At 38.4% G+C, this 20,426-nt stretch overlaps 1 pseudogene; it reads left to right on the plus strand.

Annotated features, from left to right (window-relative positions):
• Nucleotides 1-19,122: 19,122 nt before the first annotated feature.
• LOC148161767 (PIH1 domain-containing protein 2 pseudogene) lies at nt 19,123-20,178 on the plus strand (annotated as a pseudogene).
• The last annotated feature ends 248 nt before the right edge of the window (nt 20,179-20,426 follow it).

Genomic DNA, 20,426 nt, shown 5'->3' on the forward strand with positions numbered 1-20,426 from the left:
CCAGGCACCCCTCAACATTTTTTACCTAGCTTATTCCATGAGTATTCTCTATAATCCTGAACTGTGATTTATCATATGTTGTAAGATAGCTTCACATATTCTAGCTCTGTCTTTGTTTTCTGTTAAGAAAATTGAAAATAATCCATCAAGGTGGAATATGACCAAACTGGAGTATGTCAAAGATCTGAATAAAATACATATCACAAGTCAATAGCTTTTGTAGACACATAGTCAATATACTGTTTACCTTAATTAAGAACTAGTACTTTCACTTTATTCTTTGATGAAATTGAGCTCTTTAAAAGTAAGTATGGTGAATTATTTATCCTAAATTACTTGTGCTTAGTAAAGTACATTCTAGATACTCATTTAATGTTCATTAAATAAAGCAAATATAAGTGTAAGAATCCTTTTTTTAATGTAACAGGTAATAAAGATCTATCCTGAAATTTTCCGTTCCATAAAATCTAAACATTGATTTTTAACTGGAAACAATCATAAATGGTAGAGAGTTTGCATGCAATTTTTAAATGCTGCATTTTTAAAAGTGTGTTCCATAGAACACTGCTTTCAAGGGTTGCTAACAGGTGTTTCACTTACATAGGATGCGAGCTTTTCAGAGCTTTTATTTTAATGGGCTAGTATGCAATACCATGACCCAAGAAGAGATCTAATTACTGTATTTCCTACCATCATTTCACTGCAGAGTTTCTTTTTTTGTTCAATATATTTTAGGAAAGACTACTGTGAATGATGTTGCAGATTTCAGATTGGTTAACTTATCCTTTGCTGATATTTTTCCTACTTTGTGAATAAGAGATATTTTTTCACATAATATTTCATATAACTCCCCAAATACCTCACTGAACTTATATTTCAGGTTGAATATGTATGTACATATATATATATATCTTACATATATATATATATATATAATAGGTAGATATGATGGCTTCCAATCTATTTGATAGCCATTAAGTGTTATATATTCATTGTGATTGTAATTCATAGACCTAAAATTTATTTATATGTTCAATTGCAAAACATTTTAAAAATAAAAATTCAAATGCTTATCATACACTAATAAAAACTTCATATTAAAATATAAACTCAAACCAGTCTAGAAATTTGGGATTTGGAAACATCCAAAAAGTAAAGTTACAAGTTGTATTAGTTTTGTGATTTCGTTAGATTTTTTTGAGCTTTAATCACTAACCATACAAATCTAAACTGTGAGATAAAATATTGCATCTATTAAAAGTACATTTTCTCTCTTTTTTAAATATTTATTTATTTATTTGAGAGAGAGAGAATGAGTGGGGAGGGGCAGAGGGAGAGAGAATCTCAAGCAGATTCCCCGCTGAGCTCAGAGCCCAAGGCAGGGCTCAATCTCATGACCCTGAGATCATGACTTGAGATGAAACCAAAGGTTGGATATTCAATGGACTGCGCCACCCAGGTGTCCCTATAAGTACATTTTCTTTATTTAAAAAAAATTAAAAATTTATTTGACAGCGAGAGAGGGAACACAAGCAGGGGGAGTGGGAGAGGGAGAAGCAGACTTCCCGCTGAGCAGGGAGCCTGATGTGGGCCTCGATCCCAGGACCCTGGGACCATGACCTGAGCTGAAGACAGATGCTTAACAACTGAGCCACCCAGGCATCCCTATAAGTACATTTTCACATGAAATTATTTTATGCCCCTTTGGAAAAAAAAAAAAAAAGAAAAAGTGCAGGTCAAGTGATTTTATGTAAGGTGTTAAATGCAGATTCCCTTCTTCCTCAGAAGGAAGAAGCGAAATGACTGCAAGGACCTTGAAAGGTCAAGGAAAATTTAGGCCAAAACCAAGAATGCAACAAAAGAAGAATTAACAGAAGCAAAGAAGACACAATGAAAAGGAAATTCTTTGAAAACGGAAGGAAAAAAAATGACAGTTTAGGTCATTGGAGATTTAATTGACTCCTCAAAGTCAGAAGAACAAAGCAGTCTGAAGACCTTTTACAACAGTCCTATTGAGATTTTACCCCAGCCATTAACATATCTTCCTAATTACGCTAGGCAACTCTCAGACAGGCTACTGTTAAACCCTGCACTTTTTGAGAAAAATAATTGGATAATGGCTTGAAAACAATTAGGAGGATCATTGGATAAGAGATTCTGTATTATTTACCTGTGAGACCATGGTAAGTCTATTTCAGAAGTTAAAGCCCAGTTATAAATAATTATGAAAAATAACTTTCCTGAAGATGTAACACTCTTCTTGATTGGTGAACTAGAAATACGATTCTATGTATCTCTGGATAATTTACTATGCATGAATAATGTTAAATAACTCTTTGACCTTTAAAACTTTAGGTGTACAACAGCTGCATATACAGTCGACCTTGGCCCTTATCAACACTTAAAATGCAAGACTGAATGGGTCATGAGACCTCACATGATCACCCCTGAGTTTCAGGTAACTCCCAACAACAGAAATAATCAAGAGAATGTCTTGGATAAACCTGGCTTCTGTTGAAGATTATCAAAATTATAGGACAAAATAGATTTTGAAGTTAAGATTTCTAATTTGGAGCATCTACACCGATGAAAAAGTTTTTTGATGAAATTTTTAAAGTAGTGACCACAGCCCACTACATTTTAGGCTCAGGAGCAGGACATAGTTGTATCCACGTGCAGGCATTGATCTAAGGGGGACTGACTGGTTTAATTAGGTTAATGGAGCAGTTCTTCAAATAAGCACTCTATTTCTGAATTCTGAAGAATTTCTGTATCTCCCAGTCAGTTATGCTTGTTTCTCAATTTTATTGGTAGTGTGAATTTTAAGACTTGACCCTCCTACTTCCAAAAAAGATTAGATTTCATTTTTTTCTACGTGTTTATTAGGTGTTAAAGATAGAGGAGAACTTATCAGAGGATAGTTCAAAATGTCCAACCTGTTCTGTTTTGTTTTTATTTTTTAATTGTTATGTTAATCACCATACATTACATCATTAGTTTTTGATGTAGTGTTCCATGATACATTGTTTGTGCATAACACCCAGTGCTCCACGCAGAATGTGCCCTCTTTAATACCCATCACCAGGCTAATCCATCCCCCCACCCCCCTCCACTCTAGAAACCTCAGTTAGTTATTCAGAGTCCACCCTCTCTCATGGTTCGTCTCCCCCTCTGACGTACTCCCCTTCATTCTTCCCCTCCTGCTATTTCTTCTTTTTTTTCTTAACATATATTGCATTATTTGTTTCAGAAGTACAGATCCGTGATTCAACAGTCTTGCACAATTCACAGAGCTCACCATAGCACATACCCTCCCCAGTATCTATCACCCAGGCCCCCCATCCCTCCCACCCCCACCACTCCAGCAATCCTCAGTTTCTTTCCTGAGGTTAAAAATTCCTTATATCAGTGAGGTCATATGATACATGTCTTTCTCTGATTGACTTATTTCACTCAGCATAACACCCTCCAGTTCCAACCATGTCATTGCAAATGGCAAGATCTCATTCCTTTTTATGGTTGCATAATATTCCATTGTGTACATATACCACTTCTTCTTTATCCATTCATCTGTCGATGGACATCTTGGCTCTTTCCACAGTTTGGCTATTGTGGACATTGCTGCTATACACATCGGGGTGCACGTACCCCTTCGGATCCCTACATTTGTATCTTTGTGGTAAATATCCAGTAGTGTAATTGCTGGATCATATGGTAGCTCTATTTTCAACTGTTTGAGGAACCTCCATACTGTTTTCCAGAGGGGTTACACAAGCTTGCCTTCCCACCAACAGTGTAGGAGGGTTCCCCTTTCTCCACATCCCCGCCAACATCTGCCATTTCCTGACTTGTTAATTTTAGCCATTCTGACGGGTGTGAGGTGGTATCTCATTGAGGTTTTGATTTGGATTTCCCTGATACCGAACAATGTGGAACACTTTTTCATGTATCTGTTGGCCATTTGGATGTCTTCTTTGGAAAAATGTCTGTTCATGTCTTCTGCCCATTTCTTGATTGGATTATTTGTTTTTTGGGTGTTGAGTTTGATCAGTTCTTTATAGCTTTTGGATACTAGCCCTTTATCTGATATGTCATTTGCAAATATTTTCTCCCATTCTGTCGGTTGTCTTTTGGTTTTTGACTGTTTCTTTTGCTGTGCAAAAGATTTTATCTTGATGAAATCCCAATAGTTCATTTTTGCCCTTGCTTCCCTTGCCTTTGGCGATGTTTCTAGGAAGAAATTGCTGCAGCTGAGGTCGAAGAGGTTGCTGCCTGTGTTCTCCTTTGGGATTTTGATGGACTCCTGTCTCACGTTTAGGTCTTTCTACCATTTGGAGTCTATTTTTGTGTGTGGTGTAAGGAAATGGTCCAGTTTCATTCTTTTGCATGTCGCTGACAAATTTTCCCAATACCATTTGTTGAAGAGACTGTCTTTATTCCATTGGACATTCTTTCCTGCTTTGTCAAAGATGAGTTGACCATAGAGTTGAGGGTCCATTTCTGGGCTCTCTATTCTGTTCCATTGATCTATGTGTCTGTTTTTGTGCCAGTACCATACTGTCTTGATGATGACAGCTTTGTAATAGTGCTGGAAGTCCGGAATTGTGATGCCGCCAGCTTTGCTTTTCTTTTTCAATGTTCCCCTGGCTATTCGGGGTCTCTTCTGGTTCCATACAAATTTTAGGATTATTTGTTCCATTTCTTTGAAAAAAGTGGATGGTATTTTGATGGGGATTGCATTGAATGTGTAGATTGCTCTAGGTAGCATTAATATCTTCACAATATTGGTTCTCCCAATCCATGAGCATGGAACGTTTTTCCATTTCTTTGTGTCTTCTTCAATTTATTTCATGAGTATAGTTTTCTGAGTACAGATCCTTTGCCTCTTTGGTTAAATTTATTCCTAGGTATCTTATGGTTTTGGGTGCCATTGTAAATGGGATCGACTCCTTGATTTGTCTCTCTTCTGTCTTGTTGTTTGTGTATAGGAATGCTACTGATTTCTGTGCATTGATTTTATATCCTGCCACTTGACTGAACTCCTGTATGAGTTCTAGCAGTTTTGGGGGGGAGTCTTTTGGGTTTTCCACATAAAGTATCATATCATCTGCAAAGAGTGAGAGTTTGACTTCTTCTTGCTGATTTGGATGCCTTTGATTTCTTTTTGTTGTCTGATTGCTGTGGCTAGGACTTCTAATACTATGTTGAATAGCAGTGGTGATAGTGGACATCGCTGCCACGTTAATGACCTTAGGGGGAACGCACTCAGCTTCCCCATTGAGGATGATATTCGCTGTAGGGTTTTCATAGATGGCTTTTATGATATTGAGGTAGGTACACTCTATCCCTATACTCTGAAGAGTTTTGATCGAGAAAGAATGCTGTACTTTGTCAAATGCTTTTTCTGCATCTATTGAGGGGATCATATGATTCTTGTTCTTCTTTTGTTAATGTATTGTATCACATTGAATGATTTGCGGATGTTGAACCAACCTTGCAGCCCAGGGATAAATCCCACTTGGTCATGGTGAATAATCCTTTTAATGTAATGTTGGATCCTATTGGCTAGTATTTTGGTGAGAATTTTTGCATCTATGTTCATCAAGGGTATTGGTCTGTAATTCTCCTTTTTGATGGGGTCTTTGCCTGGATTTGGGGTCAAGGTAATGGTGGCCTCATACAATGAGTTTGGAAGTTTTCCTTCCATTTCTATTTTTTGGAACAGTTTCAGGAGAATAGGTATTAATTCTTCTTTAAATGTCTGATAGAATTCCCCTGGGAAGCCATCTGGCCCTGGGCTTTTGTTTGTTGGGAGATTTTTGATGACTGCCTCAATTTCCTTAGTGGTTATAGGTCTGTTCAGGTTTTCTATTTTTTCCTGGTTCAATTTTGGTAGTTGATACGTCTCTAGGAATGCACCCATTTCTTCCAGGTTATCTAATTTGCTGGCATAGAGTTGCTCATACTATGTTCTTATAATTGTTTGTATTTCTTTGGTGTTGGTTGTGATCTCTCCTCTTTCATTCATGATTTTGTTGATTTGGGTCATTTCTCTTTTCTTCTTGATAAGTCTGGCCAGGGGTTTTTCAATCTTGTGAATTCTTTCAAAGAACCAGCTCCTAGTTTCGTTGTTCTGTTCTACTTTTCTTTTGGTTTCTATTTCATTGATTTCTGCTCTGATCTTTATGATTTCTCTTCTCCTGCTGGGTTTAGGCTTTCTTTGCTATACTTTCTTTAGCTCCTTTAGGTGTAGAGTTAAGTTGTGTATTTGAGACCTTTCTTGTTTCTTGAGAAAGGCTTGTATTGCTATATACTTTCCTCTCAGGACTGCCTTTGCTGTATCCCAAAGATTTTGAACAGTTGTGTTTTCATTTTCATTGGTTTCCATGAATTTGTTTAATTCTTCTTTAATTTCCTGGTTGACCAATTCATTCTTTCGTAGGATGCTCTTTAGCCTCCATGTATTTGAGTTCTTTCCGACTTTCCTCTTGTGATTGAGTTCTAGTTTCAAAGCATTGTGGTCTGAAAATATGCCGGGAATGATCCCAATCTCTTGGTATCAGTGGAGACCTGATTTGTGACCTAGGATGTGATCAATTCTGGAGAATGTTCCATGGGCACTAGAGAAGAAAGTGTATTCCGTTGCTTTGGGTTGGAATGTTCTGAATATGTCTGTGAATTCCATTTGGTCCAGTGTTTCATTTAAAGTCTTTATTTCCTTGTTGATCTTTTGCTGAGATGATCTGTCCATTTCAGTCAGAGGGTCTTAAAGTCCCCCACTATTATTGTATTGTTGTCAATGTGTTTCTTTGCTTTTGTTATTAATTGCCTTATATAATTTACTGCTCCCATGTTTGGGGCATAGATATTTACAATTGTTAGATCTTCTTGTTGGATAGACCCTTTAAGTAAGATATAGTGTCCTTCTTCATCTCTTATTACAGTCTTTGTTTTAAAATCTAGTTTGTCTGATATAAGGCTTGCCACCCCAGCTTTCTTTTGGTGTCCATTAGCATGGTAAATTGATTTCCACCCCCTCACTTTCAATGTGGGGGTGTCTTTGCGTCTAAAATGAGTCTCTTGCAGACAGCATATTGATGGCTCTTGTTTTTTAATCCAATCTGATAGCCTGTGTCTTTTGACTGGGGCATTTAGCCCATTTATATTCAGGTTAACTATTGAAAGATACGAATTCAGTGCCATTGTATTGCCTGTAAGGTGACTGTGACTGTATATTGTCTGTGTTCCTTTCTGATCTATGCTGCTTTTAGGCTCTCTCTTTGCTTAGAGGACCCCTTTCAATATTTCTTGGAGGGCTGCTTTTGTGTTTGGAAATTCCTTTAGTTTTTGTTTGTCCTGGAAACTTTTTCTCTCTCCTTCTATTTTCAATGACAGCCTAGTTGGATATTGTATTCTTGGCTGCATATTTTTCTCGTTTAGTGCTCTGAAGATATCATGCCAGTCCTTTCTGGCCTGCCAGGTCTCTGTGGATAGGTCTGTTGCCAATCTAATGTTTCTACCCTTGTAGGTTACATATCTCTTCTCCCGAGCTGCTTTCAGGATTTTCTCTTTGTCTCTGAGACTCGTAAGTTTTACTATTAGATGTCGGGGTGTTCACCTATTTTTATTGATTTTGAGAGGCGTTCTCTGTGCGTCCTGGATTTTGATGCCTGTTTCCTTCCCCACATTAGGGAAGTTCTCTGCTATAATTTGCTCCAATATACCTTCTGCCCCTCTCTCTCTCTCTTCTTCTTCTGGGATCCCAATTATTCTAATGTTGTTTCATCTTATTGTATCGGTTGTCTCTCGAATTCTGCCCTCGTGATCCTGTAGTTGTTTCTCTCTTTTTCTCAGCCTCTTTATTTTCCATCATTTGGTCTTCTATATCGCTGATTCTCTCTTCTGCCTCATTTAGCCTAGCAGTTAGTGCCCCCATTTGATTGCACCTCATTAATAGCCTTTTTGATTTCGACTTAGTTAGATTTTAGTTCTTTTATTTCTCCAGAAAGGGTTTCTCTTCCACGCTTTTTTCAAGCCCAGCTAGTATCTTTAAAGTCATGATTCTGAACTCTAGGTCCGACATCGTACTAATGTCCATATTTAGTAGGTCCCTGGCAGACGGTACTACCTCTTGTTCTTTTTGCTGAGGTGACTTTTTTTGTCTTGTCATTTTGTCCTTCCAGTAAGTGGTTGCTTCTCTGTTCAGAGAGTTGTTGCTACTCTCTTCTTCTATCTTCTCTTGAGTTCGTAGTTGTTCACAATGGTTTGATCCCTATTCAGCTGAATTCCTGAGACCAGACGAAATCCAGGTCTCCTACTCCTCCGCCATCTTGCTCCGCCCCCAGCCGTGTTCTTAATAAATTTTTTCTGGAGATCTCTCTTAGTAGAAAGAAATACGTCTCAGTGGTTCTGTTCGTATCCTAAGTGTTTTTGAAACTACTGTATAGTATTATTGTTTTCCTTCACGTTAGGGTATTTTCACAGGATATCCCTATCCCTGCAACGGAGTTCTGGTTATAGATGTGTATGTTTATTTTCACTTTACAGGAGAAAAGCCAAGAATCAGTAGTCAATTAACTTTTGACTAGTGTGCAGTATTTAGCTCAGGACCATAATTTTAGAAATAAACCATGATCCATGTTTTGAGCCTCACGATAGGCCAGATACTGTTCAAAGCACTGTAGATGTAATGTCTAATTTTATTCTGGAATGAATCCTAGAAGGCAGTTTCATGGACTTCATTTCCAGTTATGGAAACTGAGGTTTAAACAGTGCAATGACTTGTTCAGGGACCTGGGACTCAAGTGATGAGCTGAGATTTTCATTCAGGTCAGTTTTACTCCCTGTTTTTCCTGCTCTCTGTAGTTCCCTAGGAGTATTTGCTGGAATGACCTCCTAGTAACGATTGCTGGGAATCCTTGTTTTCTCCATGTCTCTTTCTTTATAAAGGTCTCCCCATTGTTTAAATGGATCTCTTCTTACATAGAAACATGGAAAGAGAAAAACACTCTGTAAAGATTTAGCAGTGTCTTATGGTATATTCTACAGCAGGGTGAGATAACAAATAAACAGAAAAAATGTCTATTATAAATGGCGTTATTGGGGATGTGTGTGTGTGTATATATATATATATGTGTGTGTGTGTGTGTGTGTGTGTGTATATATATGTATATATATATATATGCTGGCCGTCAGACAACTGGGGGGGCTAGGGCTTCCAATCCCCGATGTAGTTGAAAATCTGCATATTAATTTGCCTCCTATTAACTTAACTACTAAGAGCCTACTGTTGACCAGGAGCCTTACCGATAACACGAACAGTTGATTAACACATATTTTGTATGTTATATGCATTATATAGTGTATTCTTACAATAAACTAAGATAGGGAGAAAAGTGTTATTGAGAAAATCATAAGGAAGGGAAAATACTTTTACAGTGCTGTACTGTTAAAAAATCTGCATGTAAGTGGACCCCGTGGTGTTCAACGGTCAACTGCACACACACATGTATATAGCGGCATCCATATAACTCTTACACTATTACATGAAAGCGTGTGATTATTCCTACATTCTCCCTAACTTTAAGGTATAAATGTGATTGTGAGTTTCTTCTCAGAAGGAATGCCCTTCTCCCCTAACTGATACATAGATATGTGACCATAGATTATTCTGATGTGGATCACCAAACTAAATCTTATAAACCATTGTAGAGAAATTTAGGGTGCTAGAATAGCATTTAATAACCAGTTATTGCCACAGAACACTAACACAGGGCTAGAATCTGCCTCTGCTGCCTAACCACACTTGGACATAGCGCAGGGACAGGGAATCCCGGCCTTTGAATTCATTCATCTCACCTTGGAGACAAGTAACAGGAAGCCCCAAACCATTTATGCACCTAGTCACAAAGCACGGTGTAAATCTAACTTATGAAAAACTACCTTAGAGGGTTATGTGGTGTGCATTTCCATGTTGTAAATTTTTTCCCTGTTTTTGTGCGCATGTGACATTTATTTTATTTCTATGTGAGAGAAGCACACCGGGCGTACTTCTGCATCATTTTCTGTACCTGAGTCTCTCTTTATGGTTGCCCCTCTCCTGTTGCATTTTCCCTCTGACTCTATTACACTTTTTCCCCCACCACCCCAATTTCTAATTCTTTCTGTTGTTAGTTTTCTGCTTCCTTTAGCCATAATATAAAATGAAATTGTAAAGGTAACTCTGAGTTGCTTTTGAGCTCTTCCTGTGATATGACAGCAAAAACTAATTTGCTTTTATTTCTGTAGCTTTTCGTTGATTCTTTTTATAGACCAGATGCCCATTAAAACAAAGAATGGGGCAGAAGTCCACATCTTGTGCCTTTCTGTGACTGTTTTGAACTGAATCCATGAAATCAATGTATGACAATCAGCAGTTTAGAAGTTGGATTCCATCAGTTTATTTTAATGGAGTTTGTCTTGTGTTTTAAATTGAATCGGCGCTCTTTGTTGCTCTAACACGAAGTAGCAGTATGTTCATAATAGGAGATTTTTCTTATGTCTTATGTATACCAATATAAATCTTCTCATAGGCTGGTCACAATTCTTAAATATTCTGTTTGACCCATAATCCATCTGCTTAAGTCTCATACATACCATTAACCCACCAATATTTGAGACAATGAATTCATTGCAGATTTCAGGATGTATTCCTCCTGTCACTGTTAATGCTAATAGATCTGCATTTCGACCTGTCTTGTAGCACCATTTCACTGGAAAGAAAATTAATTTTTAGTGACCTAATCCTTCATTTTCTTTATGTCTGATTTTCACTTGATTTAGAAAAGATAATGTTTGGGTGAGCACATTGTTATCTACAACTTAGTCTTTTTCAAAGCAGCATTTCTAACCCATCTGCTAAGCCATTGTTTGCATTAGTTTGGTGTCGACTCTGAGAAGTGTCTATTTTATTTCCTTGATTTCTAGGGATAATACAGACTCATCTTACCAACACTGCCCTCAGTGACACTGACCAAGGTTCTCAGGTGGTCATTAGCCACAGTCCCCTCCCGGTAGAAAGGGTGGGACTGCAAAAAACCTCATCCTAGCTACATCTTTATGTGCAATTACATCTCCTGCACTTTGTAACTGAAGATGAAAGATAATCATCATACGTAACTACTGATGGCCTCTGATGGAGCTATTATGGATGATTGTTCTCTTCTTTTTTTTTTTTATTTTTACAGTGAACAAAGAAAAAGATGCAGCTAATATATGGCTATTTTTAAAAAGAGGCTAATGTGACGTAGATAAAGAGGAATTTAAAACAGCTAGTTGATGAGACTCTAAAGGATGTGATTTGTCATAGACATAATATGTTCCTCAAATATTTATAAAGGCTTAATAATAGGTGTGCTCTAGATATTTCATTCCCTTCAAGCCCCCAAAATCTAGGTAATATTCATTAGTTTAAATAGTTAATAATTTAGTAGGCTTAAATAAACTAAGATGATATTTCAGGACTATTCAGTGAGACCAGGTTTTATAAATGATGCAAGCAAAGCATCTATTTTCATTTATTATGAATATAAACATAGGAATTCTATTTACCGAATGGTCTCGTGAGAGACCATTCAATTTCATTTTCAAATCTGTCCTCATTTTTAAGCCTATTCTCATTTTAAAATCTGTCCTTAAATAGTGTAACCATTTGTATGTGTATATATAGGCAGAAACATACACATTTATATACATACACACATAATTGGAACTAAATAGGTAAATATTATGTAAGTAGGTTTGTAAGCTTCTGTGCTAAGCTCTAGGAACTAATCAAGATAAGATGGCACTTTACTATGCCATTACTTACATAACAAAGCTACCCTGTTCCATGTGTATCAAGCAGATAATCACCTTGGAATTTTGCTGTTCGGTAAATAAATATTTTAGGGAGAAATTTAGAAACCCTGTTGGACTGTATTTATTCAGCACACATTCTAATGATACCCAGCATTTTGCAAATGGGGATTTATGGCTTGTGGAACATTTGTGGTGCAGTGAAAATCCATAAATTGCGATTAACACAACAAAGCTGGAATATGCAGGAAGTTGTGATTTCACTATCCTTCTGCTGAGCGGCTTACAAGTGTGGTGGTGGGGTGTCTGGTATTCTAGTCCTAGCTGCATATTTTATTTCCATGCAGTGGTTACGTCTCATTCAGTGAAGTGACAGATACATCTGCTAGACGTCTCTTTCAGTGGGTGAGGAACATTGCTTGCTTTAGAGAGCACTTACTAAGGACAGTAATTTGCACTGACTTGAAAAGCAGGCGTTAGATGTCTTCCGTGTATAAGCTATTCCCAAGTTGTGAGATAAATCACTTTATAATCTGTACTGGTTCTTCCAGTCCAATGGCTGGGAAATTACTAATCAAATATAGCTGTTCAAAGAGCTTGACTTGGTATCATATAGTTGACCTTAGCACAGAGAATGTTTTGCTGGAAAAATTGTAAACTCCACTGAAATATGTCCCAGTCTGTCCCTGGGTGTTTTGCACTATTTCCACTGATTTTCCTGATCTTGGTCATCTTATGAGTATTTTTGGAATGGAAGAGACTTCTCAGTATGAGGTGTTAGGCTTTACATGTTTGACAACACAGAATGGCCCATTTTGACATAATCATGGTAATTTCTGGGTGCTGGTTTTAAAAAGTCAGACGTACTTGGTTTTCCCTTTTTTGATTTTTCTTATATTACTGTAACTTAGATGAGACAGTCCCTTCATTTGAGTACTTTATCACATATTGATGTCAAAGTCTCTGTCTCTCTTTCTGGCTCTTTCCATGCATAGATATAATAAAGGCACAGATACACAGACAGAGATGTTTACAGATATTGTGAGGGGCGTATGTGTGCATATACACATACAATAAAGCTTGACCTAATGGTGTTGCAATATCTACCTGTTCCCTCTCCTAATATGCTCATAATATTTCCACCGTGGCTAAAGAAGGGGGAACAGGAAACAAAGAGGTCACCACAATGGGGGCACTTGCTGTCTGGAAAGCATTCCCGGAGGGCATAGAACAGAAGGGTTCAAAGACCAAACCAAGAAGATGGGATTGCCGAGACAATCACATCAATGTAAACGTGCAGTGCGAAGTAGGAGGAAGAAAGTGGTAGGTAACATACTTAGGATGGGGTGCCAGAGGAGGGGGGCAGCTTGTGATCAAGTAAGGTAGACCTGTTGGCCTTTGGTGGGAAACTCGTCCAGGTGGCCAGACACCTGCTAGTCTGGTATTTATATAATTCAGTGTACTATCAGTGTTTTAATGCAGTGATACAAAATAGTAGGGAATGTACGAGTAGAATATGTGTATTATATTTCTGCATATAACTACAAGTACACAAGTCAATGAGAGAAACCATTCTATATATTTTCTAGGAATACCTATTTGCTGCTTTTCTTATTAATGTTGTGTGTTTCAGACATGCAGAAATAGGCCCCAGAGCCTTAAGAAATAGTTTTGAAGGAAACTTAAAACGGAAACAATCACATCTACTATTCTTCTCCCCAGTGAACCAGGAAGGCCTGCCATTTTTTTTTCTTAATTTCAGGATGGAAAACTTTGTATAGGATCCCAGATGTTCTGAAAGTAGATAATTAGAGAACCAGTGATTTAGTCTGAAGAAAATAATAATAGGACAACTAAATAACTATTTTAAGGCTATAAGTGGACAGTATATGGAAGATGGCATCTAGTGATACTTAATTTACTGGAGTTGCTATTTTTACCCCTCGAGGTCTGACTGGTGACTAATTCTTGGGGGAGGAGGAGGAAGAGGTTTAAGAGCACTTTAACTGGATATTTCTTATTTGTATAGATAATTGATTTTCTCATTTTTATCATTCTCTTGTATTATGTTTAGGACATTTACAAAATATATAAAATGGTTTCAAATGATTTGTTGGATGCCAGAAAATGATTAATTCATTTTTCTTTGTTTAGGATAAAATTTGACACCTATTAATTAAAAAATTATCAAAACAGATGTGCTTCTTGTTATTCTTTGCAGCGTCCTCTGAGGCTCTCTGGAGGTTAGAAATTCTATGATGATTTCACTTGCCTCAGTTCTCTCTCTCAAAACCTCATAATCAATCCGTTCTCATAGCCACACAGATAAAATCCAATTCCCTAAGAAACTATATGACTTTCTTTTTTATTATTTTATTTTTAATTGTGGTAAAAAAAAACCCCACATAACCTAAAATTTACCTTCCTAGCCATTTTAAGTGTACAGTTCTGTATTGACTAGGATATTCACACTGTTCTGTAACTGATCTCTAAAACTTCTTCAAAAGTCCCTTACAAAACTGCAACCCCAAAGCAGGTAGACAACTTCCCGTTTCCTCTTTCCCCAGCCCCTGACAGCCACCACTCTGTGAGACTTTCTTCCTCTGACTCCTGTCTCTGCTTTTTGGATTTTCTCTAACTCATCTCAAAACCTGCCGTTCAGGCACACAAAACTTCCCATTCCCCATTCAGGCTCCAGTTTTAAGATCTTCATCCGCATTCTTTCCCCAGCCATTGTATGGTTAACTTCTGACTCAACTTTCAGATACAGACTTACAAGACTCTCCCAGAATGGGAGATGTACACCTACTATGTGCTCCTATATGCACCCTTCATTTCCAGCTATCACAACAATTAGCTTAAAACTTTTTTTTTTGATAGAATGTGAGTGCTTCAAAAGTCAAACCAATAGCTACATAAAGAAGAACATCTAGTCCAGCCCATCATTTTATTCTTGGCACCATAGCACACACTAAATAAATAATTGTTGACTGGATAAGCGGGTCAGTGTTCAAAATACCTTTGAGCATTTGAATATTCTTTTGTCACCTACTGGCTGTGTGCCCTTGGATACATAAAGATGATGATGTTGATGATATTAATTACAACATTAATGACAGCAAGCAGCCCTGGCTGTCACTGACACAACACTTCCTATGTATGAGGCACTTTTTAAACCTTTACATGCATTAACTCATTTACTCTTCCTAATAACCCTATTCATGAGGTACTATGATTAAGCCTGTTGACAGATAAGTAGAGAGGACAGGAATGCAGAGTGATTTGTTCAAGGTTACTTAGCTCCAAAGAACAGAATTGTTCCTGGAATCAGACACTTTGAATCTGAACTCATGTTCAGAAATATCACTGCTTTCTGGGGTGGACCTCTGTTTCTTTATTTATAATAAGGGTTATTGTAACTATTTCAAAATTGGGTGATGAGCATTAAGTGTTCTAATCTATGCGAGCGGCTTAGCACAGGGCCTGATTTGTAATGAAAGTTTAAGAAATAACAGCATTTATTGTTGAAATATATGTCAAGTGCCTTGTTTGGTGTTTATAAGCCTGTAGGCTTTCAATAAACGCGAGCTGCCTCTTCTCTCTTTCTCCTTAATTAGAGCAAGTCAGAGGCAACTACTGGTGCCGAGGGGTTAGGTCAGGAGCATACTGCAGTGGCCACCAAGATGAAGGGTAATAACTTGTACAAGCTGGGGAAGAAGAGCACAAGTTTCAGAAAACAGCCTCCTGTAACTGTGCGCTCATGCTTTGCTGGGATTGTGATAAAAACATCTGCCATTTGAATAATATTTCTAATTTTGAAAGCATGTTCAATTTCTCATGTCATTTTTATCTCATGGTTGGCCTTGGGAGAAAAGACATAATATCCCAATTCCCATGTTACAAAGAATCCTCAGTGACTTACCAAAGATAAGAGCAGTTTGGGTACAAAGAAGAACTAGAAATTGTTGTTAATGTCAAAAGGTAATTCATCCTCAAACCGGGATGTTTTTGAGAGTGGAAGAGGAAAGGTAACGGTTAAGTTAGGAGAACAGACATAAACTGGGTCTGTCCAGGGTCCGGGAGGACGTATGGGACCCCTTTCTTCTGCTCAGCAGATTCTCCCTTCTCTTTTTCACCTTTTCTCTTGCCCCACAAGCATCACACTGACTTAAAATATTCTTCTTCCTTGATCCAGAGAATGAGTTCTCCTTCTCAGGGTGTCCATAGTTCCATTTGCTATATACACAACGTTCCACATTGTGAAAATCAAACATTATCTATTTGAAAAGAATGAGAAATTGACCCTGATGCAATGACTACACACACACCTATGTGTGTACGTGTGTGCATGCGTGTGGGTGTGTTTGAGATAAAGGATGAGAGGCTAGCATACTTGGCTTGGTTTGCTTCTACGATGGAACTTCCCTTTTGCTCTATTGAACCTCCTTTTTTATCAGTTACGTTGAATCATGTATTAATTTCCTTATAATGCCATAACAAAGTGCCATAAACTAGATGTCTTAAAAGAACAGACATATATTGTCTTACAATGCTGAAAGCTAGAAGTCCAAAATCAAGTTGTTTGTGGGGGTTGGTATTTTCACAGGCTTTTGAGGGAGAAACTCCTCAATCTCTGTCCTAGCCTCTGGTCACACCCATGCTTACCTTGCCTTGCAGATAAGACACATCACTTCAGTCTTCCCTGTCTTCACATGTCATCTCATGTGTGTCTGTGTCTTTACAATGGTCATCTACAGTCATATTGAATTAGGGACCCATCCTGCTCCAGTATTGTCCTCATCTTGATCTTATGTTTGCAATGGTCTTACTTCCAAATCAGGTCACAATCTGAAGGACTAGGGGTTAGAAATTCAACTTTTTTTTTTTTTTTTTGTGGCAGGGGGCCATTATAACAATTAGTAAGAACCACCAAAACCAATCATATATGGAAGAATTTGCCAGTGTTGCAGCCTGTATCAGTCTCTCTTTTGCGATAATCTGTGTCTTAGGAAAGCAAGAAAATATAAGAACTAGTTGTGTCTGCTGAAGATATAACCTCATAGTGACCGTCCCTGTTCATTACCTGGTGACAGGATACAATTTCATAGACAAGAATGAGAAACAGAGTTACTACAAAATTAGTGTTTTGCCTAAATTATTTTCTTCACCTGTTGTGTTTAAAAGACATGAAAATTATTTTCCTTTTAAAATTAACAAAATTATATTAGTGCTCTATTGATAAATGTATTTATTTACATAATGTCTTAGTCGTGAATAGTTGTTGATTGAAATGGGAAATAGTTTGGTATTTTAATAGAATTATAGATTATTACAAGATAGATCGTTTACACTCCCGAATGTTGAGAATGACAAAGAAGTTATTACTCTAACCTGCTCTGGCTTTACATAAACTACAGAACATGGTGGTATCTGGATAGCTTCCACATTCCCTGCAGGACCCAGCTGGGGGAAAGAGGCAATAGGGCCGAGCAAAAGGCACTCTGGGAAGAGTGACAGATCCTCTGGGAAGAGATCAGCAATCCCAAGCAATGAAGTCTCAAAGAGAGGGGCAAAAGTTAAAGCCACTGAAGGTAGCTCATTGAGGCACCAAACAAAGAGGATGGATGGAGGTGCTGAGCAGGCAGGATGGAGAAAGCACAGGTAGAGTGTTGGCTGATGGCTTCTGTGAATGTGGAAGGGCTGGGATTAGCACCTAGTGTGGCAGGCAGTCCCCAGGACTAGTTGGAGTATGGGTCTGGACTCACGAGAACCAGGTTCATGTGCAAGACCTCAGAAGCACGCATTGCCCCCTTTCCTCTACCCACTTCTACCAAGATAAAGGGGCATCCTTAAAAGACCATTGCAAATAAGTGTCCTGACCTTGCAGCTTGCTATATCTTCTGAACCCACTGACTCTTTGGCATCCGACGGAGTCTCTTACAAAACCCACAAGCATCCTTCGTGCCTCTGCTTGGAGACCTCCATGGTTCCCCACCAGGCAACTGACAATGTTCCTCTCTGATAAAATTCAGTTTTTCAGAGTTCAGCCTGCATCTTTACAGATCTCCTCCTCTCCTTACTGTTCAAATAGACTTTCACTAGTACCTGTGGAGGGAATGAAATCCAGATTGTGAAGCTGTCCATATGTTGCTCCTCGTCTCCTCCGAATTGCTATTTCTCCCCAATGAAGACTCTGTATGATGGTGATGTTCCTTCTGTCCAGCAGCCTCTGACCCTTTCTCTCATGGCGACAACCTCCACGGAATGTCTTCCTTCCCTATTGCTGATACAGATGCTCTCGTACATTCTTACACGGGCTTGCTGCTTTCCTATCTTCCTGAGTTTATCTGGAGGGGCTGCACCCTGGTTCATGGTGCCTCATCACAACCCTGCTCCTGGTTCAAAGCACAGACTGCATCCGGTGTCTCCTCAAAGCCTGTGTAGGGCAAAGCTTTTGTGTGAAGGTAAGTCTTCAGTCCAGAGTCACGTTTGCATCTGATGTTTTCCTCTACAGAGTAATTTTGAGTGAATATTTATCCTGAGGGACAACTGGAAGTGAACACACATGTCAGTTTGTAGCCTTTCATATGAAACTTATGCTAACAAGGCAACAAAGAATTCATGAGACTCATTGTGAAGATTTGTGTGACCACCATATCGGATATCATTACAACAAAATCAGATCCGTACACCTTTGATGGGGACCAAACGATTCATTTTGCTGTGCGCCCGGGCTTCTGTCCTTGTTTACTGTGCACAAAGAGGAAGTGCAGATCTTCTCTCTGAGGTTAATTGTTGCTTTCACAGCTCACTCACCCTCTTCCCTTGCACCCTGTAGGATTGTCTCTGACCTAAGACGTTCTTGTGAAAATCGATATCCATGGCTTATGAGGGACAGGAATAATTCAAATGATGACGGACCCTTGGAGGTGGGCAGTATGGTTAAGCATGTGTGTTTTAAGATGACAGTTGTGAAGATAGAAAAGCTCTGTCTGGCCTTCCTGGGCTCCCAGTTACTTTACATTAAAATGTGGTGTGTCCATCATGATTTATCTACTTCTTTCTGTTTTACATGCATTTTTGTATTTATGCTTTTTACACAGTGACATTAAACAAATTTAATATTTTGTTATGATCGATTCAAGTGCAAGTCCACACTCTGCATCTTTGCTCCTCAAAGTACAGTCTCGACCAGCAACGTTGCATCACCAGAGAAGCTTTGAAAACCTGCAGATTTCAGATCAGGAGACCAAGAGAAGGGACTTCAGAGGCCTATTTACCTCAATCATGGAGTCTTCCTGAAAGGGGCTGCTCACTGAAGTTAACTCAGTTCTGGAACCTCCAAGATGATCTAGCTGGAAGCAGCCCTGAGAGCTCTAAGGAGTTCCTTCAAGAGCCACTGGAAGAGGGGAGACAGCTCAGTGTGCCCTAGAACCATTAGCTCTGTCTGCATGCCAGGATCCTGAAAATGAAAGAAAACAAAAACTTTTTTATCAAGCTTTGTCAGTGGAAAAGAACAGTTAACCATTCCCCCAGCTCCCCAGTCAACCACTCATCCAGTACCTCTAAGTACTGGCCAACCAGAAGATATGTCTGAGACATCAGAATTGTACATGGTTGTTGATGTCACCTACAATGCTGGTGTTCTCCAGGTGGAGAAAAGCGCCATGCACAGAAAGATCAGTTAATATGGATGGCCATGAAATGCGTTGAGGACAACTTAATGAACTTATTACTATTACTACTATTATTATTACTCTCACAGTATTACTGAATTTAGAATAAAAAGGAAACACTCAAAGGATGAAACAAAATCTGACCAGAGCCCAAACTGACCCCATGGGTTTAAGAGAGAAAACGAGAGAAGACCTGACCCTTGAGCAGATCAGAAGCAGTACGGTGAGCAATCCAGGTCCCTTTCCTCAGCTTTTTTTTTTTGCCAAGAGACCAAGTTTCAAGCAAAACAAGGTATCTGACGGGAGACATTTCCACCACCGAGACCCAGGTGGAGATGAAGAGACCAGCCTATGAATTAAAGATTGTGGCTGATCAGAATGAGAAACCTCTGAAAATTGAAATAGAAGTTAAATCACCTGGTAGTAATTCAGTATGTCTCTGTGACCTTAGTGTTTCTGAAGATGATTTATTGATCGAGGTCTCTGAGAAGTACAGATTACATCTGAATCTTCCAGAATCTGTGCATACTGAAATGACTACAGCAAAATTATCAAAGAGAAAGCTACATTAATCATCACAGTGCCACTGGTGGAAGTCAAGAGCATCATCTGCTTTGGGTTTTCAGTGCTAACGGCAGATGAATTACAGGACCTTCATGATGGGTGAAGAGGCAGTGGTTTATCTTAAATACCAGTTTTGTATTTTGTAAGAGTTCTTTTTTACCCAATGATGTTTTCTCATCAACTGTTTATCTTTTTTTTTTTTAAACTCACTCTTTCTCCTTCTCAAACTTGATGTGAAGCAGAATCTACTAAAAACAGTATCGCCATGATACACTTTTTTTTGAAGGTCTTCCTAATGGTCTTAAAGTAACAAATATGATTTGGGAAATTCTGTTTGTTTTCAGGTAACAT

Source organism: Eumetopias jubatus, unplaced genomic scaffold, assembly GCF_037043125.1.
Source record: "Eumetopias jubatus isolate StellerSeaLion01/CBP00866 unplaced genomic scaffold, mEumJub1_p1.0 scaffold_72, whole genome shotgun sequence".
Taxonomy (NCBI): Eukaryota; Metazoa; Chordata; class Mammalia; order Carnivora; family Otariidae; genus Eumetopias; species Eumetopias jubatus.